Raw genomic sequence first — 16,279 nt, forward strand, 5'->3', positions numbered from 1 at the left:
AGATTAAACAGCAGCCTTATGTGTGGGTTTAGTTCCTCTTGGAGTTCATGTAGCACACAGCCCGGGACACCGTCCGGTTCCATTGATGCTGTGTTTTTAGCTTTAGAGAGGGCGGCTCTCACCTGGGCATCTGAGATGTTTGGGAGGCAACACTCTGCTGGGATAGTTATTTCTCCTTTTGGGGAGAAATTTGCACTGAACCTGTCTGCCAGAATGTTGGCAATGTCAGTGGGTTCAGTGTATTTTGTGTCATTTTGGACTAACTCTGAGCATATCTGGGAGTTTCCACCCAGGTTTCTAACATAGCTAAAGAAGGCCTTGTGATTGTCTTTTGTGTCTTTTGCGATTTTTCTCTCAAAGTTGGCCTTGGATGATTTTATGAGTGATCGTAGTTTTTTGCTAGTACTGATCAGAGATGCCTTCCCTTTTGGGGATTTTGCTCTGTCATGTAGTAGCTTCCTCCTCCTGTTGTAAAGTTTGTTTATGGCTGGGGTCCACCAGACCGGGCGCCTGCCTTTGGGGGAATGGGTCTTGGTTTTATTTGGGATTGCATGATCCATGCATTCTTGAAGGTACCCGTAGAAGGCATTTGCAAAGGATTCAGCAGTGTGGGTTGTGGTTTCCACTGGCCCAGGGGCCTTGAAGGATAACACTTCAGTCTTAAGAAGTGTGAAGTTGGCTTTTGAGAAGTTCTTCACTGTGGTCTTTTGTGCAGGGGGTGGGGGTGGGATGTGGATATCCAGTGAGATTAATTTATGGTCTGATCTTACCAAAGAGGGATATACTTCCGGTGTGGAGCATTTTGTCCCCATGTTTGTGATGATCAGGTCTAGTATATTGTCTCCTCTTGTGGGAATGGTGACTAGTTGTTCCATTGCATTTGAGTTTATGAATTCTAGGAACCTTTGGGCTAGGGTGTTGGGGCTTGAGTAATGTTCCCAGTCTATGTTTGGGTAGTTGAAGTCTCCCAAAATGATGGTATTTGGAGAGACATTCATACTCTCCAGTGTCTTCAGGAAGGCTGTGTGGGATTCCTGAGTTTGAGATGGTGGTCTGTAGTATGCTACAAACTGTAAGGCAGTTTTGCCTATGGTTAGTTGCACCTGGATGGTCTCCGATGCTTCGTGCATTGCCACTAACCTGGAGGTGTGGGTATCTTTGATGAATATGGATACTCCCCCTCCTTTTGTGGTTTGGTCCAAGTTTTGGGGCTGGAAAGCATGATATGAGGTAAATCCTGATAGTGCTGGGGTGTTCTCAGGAGCCTTGAACCAGGTTTCAGTCACTGCACAGACATCGATGTTCTCCATACTGAGGAGGGCTTCGAGGGCATGCATCTTGAGGTTTAGACTTCTGGCATTGAGCAGCATTAACCTTAGTTTTTTTCCACTTGTGTTTTCTAGGGAGGTAGGTTTGTCATTTGAGCCTTGCCTAAAAAAGGCACTATGGGGGTGGCAAGAGCCTTGGCCAATATCCGGAAGCCCAGGGGTGACAGGTGCAAGCCATCCCTTGCGAAGCAGCGTGGCTTGTCAAGCATGTCATCCCAAGCAGACAGACATTGGATCCCCTTAGAATGACACCAGTAATTAAGCCAATTGTTAAAACTGATCATTTTGTCTTTGTACTGTGGCATAATTCTTGGTGAGGGTAAGATGCTGCTCAGGGTCAGGGTCATACCGGCCTGGGCTACATAATCAGAGAGCTCCTCTATGTCTCTTTTCATGTAGTCCAGGGAGGTACATCTCAGGTCATTCACACCAGCATGTACAATAACTGAGTCATATTTGTACTTGCTGTGGAGTGACCTGAGTGCTTGTGTTATGTGGCGGATTCTAGCTCCCGACAGGCAGCTTACTGTGACCTTTTCCTTTATTCAGTCTGGTGAGTGGGATGTCAGTGTGTCTGACTATGGAGTCACCTATTACAAGTGTGTCTGGCATGTTGTTTGGCCTTAAGGGCTGTGACTGTTTAGCACACTGACTTTGTGAACTATGTGTTGCATGTGCTATGTCTTGAGGTGATGGTTGCTTGGGTGTCTGCTTTGGAGGCCTCTGTTGTTTTGGTAGATTTTTAATCAGTGCCTCCGAGTATGTTTTTGTGTGTTTATGTGTTTGGTTTGCAGTTGTGATAGTTCTATGTGAGACTGGGTTTGTGGTGTGCGTGGTTACCTTCTCCTCCTGACTGGTCTTGCCAGTACTGAATTGAGAGAGCTCAGCCTCCAGTTTGGCTATATAGTTGCATCTATCGCATATATTTTTATTTGTTGGGAGGAGGAGAGGGTTGTCTGTGTACATGAGGCAATTGTAACATTGCCTCAAGATTCCCAGATTCACCAGCTGAACAGGAGAGGACGCCAGCAACTGACCCTTCGACATGCTAGAAATAGTGAAAAAGATTGCTGTGTAACTGAGTCAGAAAGGACCTATAGGGAAATGGGTACTCAAGGGAATTTAGGTGAATGAAGTACTTTCTTTTGTTTAAGAGTGCTTTACCTGTATAAAAAATGTTTTAGGAGCAAGTGCTTTTCAGATAGAGTATAGGCTGTTTAGATTGCAAGTAGAACAGTTCTAAGGGAAAAATTGAAGAGCAGACTTTACGGAGCCAGAAATAGTTTAAACTTGATTAACCGGTGCTGCCCTATGCTGCTCTATGAGCAGCTTCATGCTAATTCGCGCTAAAATGCGCTAAAGCGCGCAAAAGTGGGCTTTATAGCAGGGGGTTGAAAAGAGCCAGGAATTGACCCAAAATGGCCAATAAACTACAAGTTGCTGGGCTGGAACCAATCCTCTAGGGACAAATAGGTTGCTCAATGCTCCCACTCCCACTGGTGAACAAAGAAGCTTCCTCTTATCCAAATAAGGATATGGATAGCACAGGAACCAAGACAAAGCCCAGAGTTCAGCAAAATCTGAAGACTGGACTATTCTAGTTCAGAAAAGCGGGAAAACAATGATTTTTTTTGTTTTTTTTTTCTTTTTTTACAGAGAAAGGAGAAAAAGATACAGTAACAAACAGTAAATGCTATAAAACGGCTAGAGCACTTGAGTGTGTTAGCCTAACAATTAAATTAAACAAAAAATAACTTTTTAAAGTGCTAACAGTATAAATTCAACACAAGTACAGTAAAAACAATATGCAGAGCTGTTTTTTAAGCGAAATGCAGTCGAGATGCAGTAATTTAAGCGAAAGCCAGAAAAAATACTTATAAATCCAGGAAAGTCACTCTTTCACTCTCTGCTGCTTGTAGAACTCTGCAGGACACCACGAGGAGCTGTGCTGAGTCTTTTACAAGTGAAAAAGCACGCAAAGCGGGCTTTATAGCAGGGGGTTGAAAAGAGCCAGGAATTGACCCAAAATGGCCAATAAACTACAAGTTGCTGGGCTGGAACCAATCCTCTAGGGACAAATAGGTTGCTCAGTGCTCCCCACTCCCACTGGTGAACAAAGAAGCTTCCTCTTATCCAAATAAGGATATGGATAGCACAGGAACCAAGACAAAGCCCAGAGTTCAGCAAAATCTGAAGACTGGACCATTCTAGTTCAGAAAAGCGGGAAAACAGGGATTTTTTTTTTCTTTTTTTACAGAGAAAGGAGAAAAAGATACAGTAACAAACAGTAAATGCTATGAAACAGCTAGCGCACTTGAGTGTGTTAGCCTAACAATTAAATTAAACAAAAAATAACTTTTTAAAGTGCTAACAGTATAAATTCAACACAAGTACAGCAAAAACAATATGCAGAGCTGTTTTTTAAGCGGAATGCAGTCGAGATGCAGTAATTTAAGCGAAAGCCAGAAAAAATACTTATAAATCCAGGAAAGTCACTCTTTCACTCTCTGCTGCTTGTAGAACTCTGCAGGACACCACGAGGAACTGTGCGGAGTCTTTTACAAGTGAAAAAGCGTGCAAAAGCAGGCTTTATAGCAGGGGGTTGAAAAGAGCCAGGAATTGACCCAAAGTGGCCAATAAACTACAAGTTGCTGGGCTGGAACCAATCCTCTAGGGACAAATAGGTTGCTCAGTGCTCCCCACTCCCACTGGTGAACAAAGAAGCTTCCTCTTATCCAAATAAGGATATGGATAGCACAGGAACCAAGACAAAGCCCAGAGTTCAGCAAAATCTGATGACTGGACTATTCTAGTTCAGAAAAGTGGGAAAACAAGGATTTTTTTGTTTTTTTTTTTTTTTTACAGAGAAAGGAGAAAAAGATACAGTAACAAACAGTAAATGCTATAAAATGGCTAGCGCACTTGAGTGTGTTAGCCTAACAATTAAATTAAACAAAAAATAACTTTTTAAAGTGCTAACAGTATAAATTCAACACAAGTACAGTAAAAATAATATGCAGAGCTGTTTTTGATAAAACATATGTGCAATATATGCAAACTGTAAGGATTACGTGGAATAATCACCAGTCATAGTTTGTAGTTGTTAAAAGTATACTTAATGTAAAAGTAAATTTATTATTTATATCATACTAATTTATTGTGTGTGACATATGATGGTTCTAATTATCTTTTTCTTTTTTGTCTCTTACCCCCACCCTTTATCTCTCTTTTATTTTTACATGTATGGTCACAACATTCTGATATCATCAATTTCTGACAACTGACAGAATGATTTCTGGCACAGGGAGGTAGGCCAACCAGTGTGGCTCAGCCTGCTACCCCTCCAAGTGCTGCCACACAGATGCCCAGCAGATCTGGGACCCAAGCTGGCAGTACTGCATCTGTAGCCCCTGCAATACCTGGGTCCTCAACATCAAGTAGTGTTACTCCAACAGCTGTTGCAGTGGTACCATATGGGGGTATTGGTGAAGGTGGTGATTTTGTCAAGTGCCAGTAGATGCCAGACATGGTGCATGAGGTCATAGAAAATGCAGTTGGTGCACACCTCAGCCAGATGGAGAAGATGCTTACCAGAATGTTGGCCAAAAGAAAATGTCAAGCACTCCAACACCAAGCTCAAAAAAAGGACAGTGATGACAATTCTGTGAGTGGGGACTAGATTCTCACTACCCCCTCTTGCCTGATGGGCAAGAGCATCTGATGTCCCCTCCTTATCCCCAATCATGGTGTCCCCCACCTTTTGTGTCCCTCAACATCCCTGTATCTTGTCTTTTTTGTCCTGTTTGTCTGCAGCTGCTTCATCATATACCCTACTTATATTCCTTACCCAGCATTCTTCTCTTACTGAAATAAAATAACAAAAATTTGCACCTGTCCTCAAAAAAAAGAAAAGAAAAAAAAAGCCCCATGCATAGCTCTCCACTTCGCACTTGTGTTCTGTAGATAGGTAGGGATTCTCATTTCACTGCATTCAACTGGTGTGTGTGTGTGTGTGTGTGTGTGTGTGTGTGTGTGTGTGTGTGTGTGTGTGTGTGTGTGTGTGTGTGTGAGTGTGTGTATGTCTTATGTGTTCAGTTACTTTACACTGAAGAGACCATTTTAGAACATCATTTGAGACACTCCTACTACCATCTTCTTCTCAGCAGAAACTGCTGATATCATCAGCATAAAGTGTTGTCTGACACTATAAAAACAGGCTTGTATTGTGGTGCCTGTGTCAAGTACTGTGTTCTATAAGTAATTTGGTAAACTGCTGATGCATTCAGCTATACAGTATTGTCCAACACTACAAAAGCCAGACTTGTACTATGGTGCTTGGGTTAAGTATTATGTTCTCTAGAGAGGTAGGTAGGGGTTTTAGTCTCACTGTGGTCAACTGGTGTGTGTGTTTGTGATAATTTAGTTAACATTTAAGAGATCATTTTAGAATAGTATATGAGATACTCTTACTACCATCTTCTTCTCGGCAGACAGTGCTGATGTCATCAACTATAAACTATTGTTTGACACTATAAATGCCAGACTTGTACTGTGGTGGTTTTGTTAAGTACTGTTCTCCGTAGATAGTTAGATAGGGGTTCTAGTTTCACTGCAGCCAATTTGTCTTTGTGTGTGTGTGTGTTTTTTCAGTTAGTTCCCATTCAAGAGACTATTTTAGAACAGTATGTAAGACACTCCTACTACCATCTTCTTCTCAACAGACACCATTGATGCCATCAGCTGTAAAGTGTTGTCTGACACTCTAAAACCCATATTTGTACTGTGGTATTTGCATTAAGTACTGTGTTCTATAAATAGTTAAATAGGGGTTGTTGTTTTGCTGCAGTCAACTGGTGTATGTTCATTCAAAAAAGCAGTAGGGGACAATTTTAGAAAGGCACGTGAGTCCACAGTTATGTCAGACACTCCTCCAAACATCTTTTTGTAACATGCACTGATGATGTCATCCTGTATAAAGTGCACTCTGACATTATTTTTTTTCCAAAAACATTTTTATTTAATTTTGTTAATAAACATGGACATAAAGTATTAAAAATAAACAATATAAAACATAACTATTTACACTATATACAAACATCCATGATAAACACTTGTTTTATCCAAGAAAAGTAATCAATATTTATCTAACAATCTCTCCAATTTTTGGCAAGCTAGTCTTTTGTGTGTTACATTTGAGGATCTCTGAAAAATAGTTTGCACTTTTTTACATACAGATTTTGCTATTGAAATAAACTCAATAAACATAAGATCTTGCTTATTTTTCCAGTTCAATGTAATTATTTTTCGAGCAATAGCTAGAATTAACCAAAGAACAGGTAACTGATGTCTAGGAATTACACTTGGGGTAGTGACATTGAATAATATCAAAGAGCTAGTAATTTGACAGTTATCAGACCACAGGGCTTTTGGGAAATGTTTACAATCGCTCCAGCATTGTGTGAGAGTTCTACATTCGATGAACATATGAACCCAGTTGACTTCAAGAATATCACCACACCTCCAGCATTTGCTTTCATTACTCTTGGTTATAAGGTCAATTCTGTGTGGAGTGTAAAGGCTTCTATGAATAACTCTCCAGGTATATAGTCTCCAATATAAAGATGATGAAGTGTTTTTTATTGAATTTAATAACTGTTTCTTATTATCGTTAGATAAAGGTTTCACCATTAATCTTTATGGAGTAATTCCAAAAAGCTTGGACAAAAGTAATCGTCTTCTTGTAGGATTTCATAATCAGGTGATATGCTTAATTTATGTTCAATGTTCATCGAACTACACCATATGAATAGTTGTATCAATCTTGGTATAATATCAGTTTCCAGATTTATTGTCACTCTCGCTTTATTTTCAACAAACTATCTTAAAGATTGAATACAGAGCCAATTATCTTGACAGACATTATATCTGGCTAAGAGAAAGTTCATTGGTTGGATGTTTGTATTGTCTGTAAACTGGTGCCAGAACTTTAGATTATTCTCTTTAAGATTCCGCATCTTATTGATATTGAAGGTATCTTGGCAATCTGGTGTATAAGCTATGGGAAATGTAATGAAAAAGGTGTTCTTTAGACTATAATTGTTGTCGATTATATTTTTGAAAATATAAAATATTTGGTTTATACCATGTGAGAAGTGGCTAAATTTCTTATTATATAAGCAATATTCATGGAGTATCCAAATATTTTTTTAATTCCAAAGGTTTCCTTAAACTGGGCTTCTGAGTTCTCAGAGGAAGTTATATGTATTTCATGTAGTTGTTTCCAGCTAGAAGTGTATATGGATGAAATCCAGTGTAGTATTATGTTAATAATAACAGATTTGGAATATAATTCTATGTTTGGAAAGCCAATGCCATTACTATCCCAGGCTCTAACATGCCATTTATAGGCTATTCTTGGTTTCTTTGGGAACCATAAAAAAGTTAGTAATAGGGAATCTATTTGTTTAAAGAATTTCTTAGGAGGAGGTAAAATCAATGATTGTATGTAAAATAAAATCGTGGGCAAAATAATAATTTTTATTAATGTAAGCCTGTCTTCCATGGTGAAAAACATTTTTTTCCACTTTTTAGTCAAGTCACTGATTATAACTACCAGTTTAGTGAAGTTAAATTTAATAATCTCATTCCACTTATTCTTAATACTTATTCCTAGATAATCGATCTTATCATTTTCCCAGTTGAATGTATGGTATTTTTGCAAATTGCTATTTATTTTCTTATTGATTAAAAGTGTTTTGGTTTTATTTTGATTAAAATTGAGCCCTGAGATTTTTCCAAATAGAGTTATGGCATCCATGATATGTTGTAAAGAGCCATCTATGTCACTGGATGTTAGTAGAATATCGTCAGCAAAAAGCTTAACTTTTGGACAGTATCCCTCATTAACTTGAAATCTTTTGATATTTGGGTTATTTCTAATAAATGAAGCAAAATGTTCCACTGATAAAGCGAAAATTAATGGGGATAGAGTGCAACCTTGTCTAGTTTCCTTATGAATTTTTACTGGGGATGATAGACATGAACCTATCTTAACAAATGCTTTAGAATCACTATAAATATTTATTATCAGTTTAGTAGTACTTAATAATTTCCCCCATTCTGAAACAAGGTAAGGACCCCCAACTATGTGCATCCTATAGACCCATATCATTGTTAAATATCAATTATAAAATGTTCATGTCTATCCTGGCCAAAAGACTAAAGAATATATTACCCAATCTAATACACTTTGATCAAACTGGCTTTATCTTACATAGAAAAGTGCACAGCAATATTACTAAGCTACTATCTCTAATAAACATTGCAAACAAAACTAAGAAACAATTAACTATTATTAGTCTGGGTATTGATAAGGTGTTCAGTTCCCTTAGTTGGTCATACTTACAAAAAATCTTTAAAGAATTTAACTTTAATTCAGATTTCAATCTGACATTATTGAAGTAAAGCTTGTGTTGTGACAGTAACATTAAGTACTGTGTTTATCAGCTACTCTAAGTAAATATTTAAGGAGTTTTAGTCTGACAGCAGGCAAATGAGTTTGTATCCATTCAAATAATGTTTTTGAGACAAATTTATTCCCTGAGATATAACTTCACATCCATATCAGACACTAATCCATACATGTTTTTTCTCAGCATACAATGATGCTAACATACTCCATAAAGTGCAAGGTGACAGTGTTAAAGTCAGGCATATGTGGTGGTGCTACTGTTACATTGTATGGAATTTGGCTTATATACCTACACTGGTGTAGTGTTCAAATCAGACCCAGTCTAATGGTGTGTGTGTGTGTGTGTGTGTGTGTGTGTGTGTGTGTGTGTGTGTGTGTGTGTGTGTGTGTGTGTGTGTGTGTGTGTGTGTGTGTGTGTGTGTGTGTGTGTGTGTGTGTGCGGTTGGTGGCACATTACTGTCATTTTATGATCTTTTGAATTGCTTTTCATTTCACTACCATTTAAGAGATCCTTTACAGTAGGTCTATGCATTCAACAACCCCTTTTTCCCCCTGGCCACATCACATCCTTCCTGCAGAAGAGTGGCGGATGTCCTCATGTCAAAGATGCATATATACACATCATGAAGCAGAGTCCTTCCATAAGCCTCTGCAAGCCATCTCCAGACCTCTGGATGTGTAATTGCTAATTCTGTGATGGAATGGTGCACATATCACATATGGAGAGAGGCACTCTGTAATCCAATCAAACAAATACACATGCACACATAGTCTTACTATCTTCCATCATATAGATATAGGAATTTTCCTTTAAATGTTATAATAATGTCTAAGATTCTATGTGATGCTGACCATTAGCTTAGTCCTGACCTATGACCCTATGGACATTTTACATGTCAACGTTGCTGTCATTGACATGTGCTATGTTGAGGTGTGCAGGTACGATATGCCTACAAGAGTGTATTACAATCTGTGATGCAAGGTAATGTATTATTGGCCACTGCGGCCATTCATTACATGTCCCTTCTATAACAGCTGTACTAATATGCCTACTGAGAGCTGTTGACATGGGATGAAACTATGCATATTGTTATCTTATAAAGGCTTGTTTTTTTTTTTTTTTTGAAGTGGAGCAAATCAACACTCTACCCAGTTCTCATTCAGCCATCACATTTACATTTGCAGTATGACACAAGTGTGCATGTGTATACCTACCATCATTAAATGCTCTGTGACATACATCAATATAAATTCATACTAATTGTATGGCCGCATAAGTCTTGTTTCATCCACATGTTGCAATGCTCTGATATACACAAAAATATCACATTTTGATTCAATTGCAACCTTGGGGGTTTCATTGTATGCGCAATTGAGTAGCTATTCCCAAGGATTTCTGAGGTGGTCAGCAGCACTTTGTGTGACTATCTGTGTCAGTAAATGTTCTGCATGAGGCACAACCAACTCATTTGTAACGTTTCTTTATATGATATCAGGCCTTTCAAACACTGTTTTCCCATGAAACACATATAGGCATATGTTGGTCAATTGATGTAATTACGTGACATTGGCAGATATAGGGAGTTGCATGACTGTGTGAACAGTACCAGTGTATGGCATGCCATGCATAACCAAGGCTGTATTTGGAGGTGTTGTCACAAATTATTTATTTAAATAAGTGTGAATTGTTAAGGAACCTGCTAGCTGATAGTTCATTTCACACTTCACCCCCATTGCCAATGGTCATCAGCCAAAGTATATATGCAAGCAGTACTAGTTTGTCTTCTCAGGAGAGCAGCTCATCTGTACACTCTCTAAGGCTAACAACAGAGAATCAATGGGCCCTAACAACATCCCAGGTTGCCTGTAGCATGACTTAAAACATGATATAGCAGGCACAGTTGGAGCCCTACTTCAGCACAGCCTCCAGACAACCTATTTTCTCATAGCAGATTGTACAGCAACAATCATCTATCTAAATGGGGAGGGCAGGCTATCAACTTATGCAAGGACTTATGGACCCATACTTCTGACTCTCCTTATTTGTGATGCAGACCGATGAGTCATTATGGACCTTATCATAAAGGACACAGATAATCTACCAACTGTGTACCAAACCCATATTTGATTTGTTAAGGCTACAGCATGTCTGTTAAATCTGTTTGGTGTCTTCAAGAAGGTCACCAAGGGCATGACTATCATCCTGTGTAACTTCACCTGACCAAAGCATTTGTCACAAATTCACATGCAGGTATTACAGAGAAAATGTCTCAAGTGGGCATAAACACCTACATCCCCAAATGAGTAGACAAATGGATCACATACAGGGAAAATATTGTCAAATTATATGAAGTCACCTCTAACTAGAGTCCAGTGACTAGGTCCATACCTCAGAAGTCTGTACTAGGCCCTTTTCTGTTCTTTATTTAAGTCTCAGAAGTCAAGACAAACTTATACATCCTTTGACTAACCAACTTTTTGGACAACTGCAAATTGTGGGCAATCATTGAATCCAAGAAGAGCATTGGTATAATGCAAAAAGTATTAACACACATAAAGGAATGTTGCTATAGCTATTGGGATACATGGGCACATATCATGATTAGTTCCCTTTGAAAGCAAATACACAAGTTAATTACAATACAAACAGCACACCCCTATGAGCAGACCAAGTGGTAACTCACCTGGGTACTCAGGTAGATAGTAAGCAGAAATTCCACCAGCATTTGCCCACAGTGGTAACAAAACCCTTGTATGTAGCACAATCCCTGAGTATAGGCAGGGCATCCACATAAAAGGACATTAGAGTCCCATTGTTCTCAGCACTCATCGCACAAATAATTGAGTACAATGCACCCTTTTGCAAGTACCTCATCACACATCTTCCAGGTTTGATTTACTCAAGTATATCACTTTTGCCATAGTGAGCTCCCACACATCTTATTGGCCATACCTAAATATTCTTGATGATGTAAAACCATTAGGAGTTGACAGTGCAAAACTTCCTTCAAGGTGTTATACAAGATGCATGTGTGATATGGGTTCCTGTGATGCACCCATTAAATACATAGGTCATTGACAACATTGATGGCATGTATTACATTCTTGCAAGTGTGGACTGTGGTATATATATGCTATGCAAACCTGTTAACTAGCCAAGATTGTTCATAATTTATAATACAGGTGTAACATTGCCCCTCTTAATACCTCTAAAAAGTGGTAATTTTTGAGGAAAGTGTACTTGATTATTGTTATAGATTACTGAATAATCATCACAGTTGTGCATATGTGCTCATGCAGAACATGAATAAGTCACAATCACATATTTTATGTCAATGACACAGATTAATGGTGGTATTACTATTATTATATTGTCCATGACTGTACATGCTTCTGCCTATTGTTCTCCACAAGCCTATTGCTATGTGCTCTGATTGTTTGAGACCTATGGTGTAATTATATTCAGATTCCACCACATCATTTTACACATCTTCATAATACACACACATAACCCTTATTGTATATACCATCCTTGATAAATGTCCTCTCCAGTGATCTTGTCAGGGTGCTTATATCCCAACTAGTCATCTCCATTGATATGTGACATTGTGTGACAGTCACATAATATACAATAACCGTGTGATGATATGACTATAGCCACACAGGAGGTGTAAACAGTAGTATGTACTGTGTTATGTGCATATGTAATTACTGTTTATGCTGCAACTGTCTTGTCTTTGTGGTGTGTGTACATTGACATGCCCTTTTCTGCTGTACATTATCATGTTTCACTTGTTCTCTTTATTTTATTTTATTTTATTTATTTTATTTTACATTTGTTAACCGGGCTAGTCTGGCTGGATACATGTCCATTTTCAGCAGAGGCCCGAGGAGAAAAGCTCCATTAACATACTAGAAACTTACAATGAAAAGAACAACAATCAAATAAAAATCAAAACAAAACCAAACAAACAAAATATATAAACATACAAGCAAATAAAGGAACAAGTTGTTATTGGTTTAGAAAAATGCAGAGGTATTATAACAAGAAAATAACAATGGAGAGGCAACCTTCTTTTGTAATAATTGCTAGAATAAGACTGACTAGTAAAAGAAGAAGAATTGAAACTAAACTGACATATGGAGAGTCAAATAAAATTTACACTATTTACAATTTAGAATAGAACAATTTGTGCCAGGGCACTAGTATTAGGAAGGAGATCAGCATAGAAGAGATCTGTATAAAGGTAGAAAAAGAAAAGATGGCAATATGCAGTGATATAGCATGTAGATGGAGGAAGTAGGAAGTGTAAGAAAAAAAGAGACAAAGAAATTCTGCAAGTGGGTCAGTATAGGCATAATCAAAGGTAGAGAACAACCAGTAGAAGTGAAAAAGGGGGGGGGGGCTGGAAAGAGGGGAATTCTTTGCTGAGCTCAGTCAGGATTAAAGCATGGGCATAGCCAGTGGGTTTGTAAGTGGTTTCTTATTTGTTTTTTGAAAAGGTGAGATGAGCTTAGGGTGGTCAGGTCTACGGGAAGTTTATTCCAATATGATCCTACAGTGTTGGCAAATAAGGAGTCACCTGCTTTATTGTGGGATTTGAGAGTAGTTACTAGAAGCTTACTGGCTGAGCAAAGGGAAGTAAGATTTTTATATGGGGTGATGAGGTTATTAAGTATGGGTGTGTTGGAGGGGTAATGTAGAATTTTATAAGTGATGACTAATTGATGTAGAAGTATTATGTTCTGAAGTTCTAGCCAATTGAGTTTTTTTAGATTGAGACAGTGATGAGTACGGAATGGGGAACCTGTGGCAAACCTGGCAATACTATGGTATGCTGTGTTAAGTTTTTGAAGGTTAGCTTTCGAAAGGTTGATAAATGATGGAGAGGCATACAATAGTGTGGAGATGAGGTGAGTTTAGGCAAGAGACACTCGGGTAGTGGCAGTAAGAAAGGGCTTTAGTCTGTAGAGGGCACCTATTTTTTTTATTAACAGTCTTGATGGTCAGATCAATGTGGCAGTCAAAGCTTAGCTGATTGTCTATAGTAACACCCAGTAGTTTAGTGGAACAGTCAGGTTTAATGACAGTGCCATTACAGGACATAATGGAAAACGAGATTGGGGCAGATTTAAGGGTGGGGGTGAGGAGTAGTAATTTGTTTTTTTTGGGATTAAGGAGGAGACAGATATGTTGGAACCATTGTTCTACTGCTGTAAAGACTTTTTGGGTGGAGGAGTGGAGTTCTTCTGGAGATAAAGCAGAACAGATGAGAGTAGAATCATCAGCATACTGTATACAAGTGGATGTAGGGAGTGAAGTAGGCAGGTTATTTATGAATATGGAGAAAAGGAGGGGGCCTAAGATGGAACATTGTGGGACACCAATAGTGACAGGGAGCTGAGAGGATAGATGGCTGTCCCAGAGGACTGCTTATTTTCTATCTTTCAAGTAAGAGTCAAACCACTGTAGTGTTAATGAATCAAGTGAGAGGGATTTTAAAGTATCTAGGAGAAGTTGATGGTTCACCATGTCGAAAGCTTTAGAGACGTCAAGGAATAGTGCAGAGGAGTAAAGGTTGTTATTGTGGTTTTTGTTGATCACGTCTGTGAAGGAGAGAAGGGCAGTGGAAGTACTGTGGTGGGGCCTAAAACCATGTTATGAGTCTACGAGTAGGTTATTTTGCAAGAGATGATATAAGAGTTGATGGTGAATGCAACGTTCCATAATTTTAGATAGTGGAGATAGAAGGGCTATTGGCCGGAAATTAGAAAGTTCGTTGGAGTTACCTCCTTTATGGAGGGGAATGATATGGGAGATTTTCCAGCAGGATGGGATAGTGGATTCAGTTATAGTTCTGTTAATTAATATGGAGACTGGGTAAGCTAGTTCAGTTGCTGCTAGTTGTAGATATTCAGCTGGTAGTTTGTCGGCTGAAGGGGTGCAAGGTTTAAGTTTCTCTTACCCTTTCTTCATTCCTACCATTCATGTGTGTGGCCCTTTTCAATAGATGCACTTCCTCAGAATAGTGTATTTATAATGCATCCTATGTACCCTTGAAGATCACCACCAATACTTTATTTCAGTATGTCTAAAACAGGTTTGCACAATGTTCTGCACTGACTACACTTTCCTATAATGTGTTAGAACTTTATTCATTGCCTTATATTAAACCCTGGTAGTCATTGTGGCTATCCATGCAATCATGCAGAACCAGTTTGCCAAAAGGTAAACATGTCTGCAGGTGTTCCTGCTGCTTTGCAGTTTTCTTGCCAGCAAAACTAATGCTGACCATGAAACTATGCTTGTATCCATGTAAGCATGATGTACAGCAAGCATATGCAATTAGCACTGCTGGCCATAGTGCAAACACATACATTCTGTGTAGGCTTTGGGCTAATCCTGTTTGGAGTTTATTGACTGTCCGGGATATTCTTTCACTGTTCTTTTTATATGGCATGTTTCCTTTCACTGGTAGTTTATTACCAGTCTCCACAAAAAAAGTCTTGGCATTCTACTGTTTTATTACACCATCTAATTTTTATTTAAATACCTTGGGCCAGATTCACAAAGGCTTACACAGAGTCTAAGAGTAGAGTAAGACTCCATGCAGCCAACATGTCTGCCGAGCGATCCAGGAACAGCCGGCAGGGGCGTGCAAGAGAGCTCCTAAAATGACTCTTACACAGACAGGGCTAGGTTATGCAAATTACCTCATTTGCTGCTGAAAGCTATGCAAATGAGATAAATTTGCGATCCAGGAAATCCTAACCTGTCCGAGTAAGAGTAGTGTTATTTGCAGAAATGTACTCCGTTGACAACTGAGTACCTTTCTGCAAATAGTAAAATGGAGCCGTGACAGCTCCAAATAAAGGATGCATCCAGTTGAGGAAGCATGCCAATGGCCAAATACATGGCCATTGGCAATGTTTCCCATTGCAAAATAAAAAAAAATATTTTTTTTTACCTCGATCTCAGAAGTTTAAGCATAGCGCAGCGCCGCACAAACATGCTGCACTCTAAAAACCAGAAAACTAAAAAATAAAAGCCACAAATAGGGATTTCATTCAAAATATTAATTTGCCATGCAAGTGAATGGCAGGATGAAGACAACATGGCTACTGAGTAGAGGTTGCTAAGGTGGGAAGCTCAGTCTAAGAGATGTAACCAAGCATTAGTAGGCAATCCTATGCAAATGAGGGTAAAGATAGTGAATCCCAATTTTACATGGCAAATGAGCAAGGTCTGTGGAGTGTAAGAGTAGGATAAGGGGAGTATCAGAGTAGAAGATAGGTGACATCATGAGGAGGGTATGTATGAAAGAATGTAAGCTCATTGGAGCAGAGTGGCATATGTTTGCTGTCAGTTACTCATCACTGGAAGAGGTGTGTCAACAGGTATCCTAGCTAAAGCCAAGAAATTGAAGGTGTATGCCATGGATAACACTAAAGTTTCTTGCTGAAGTGCCTGCAATGTGTT

This window comes from Protopterus annectens, chromosome 7.part0, assembly GCF_019279795.1.
Source record: "Protopterus annectens isolate FY-2018-M chromosome 7.part0, PAN1.0, whole genome shotgun sequence".
NCBI classification, from domain to species: domain Eukaryota; kingdom Metazoa; phylum Chordata; order Ceratodontiformes; family Protopteridae; genus Protopterus; species Protopterus annectens.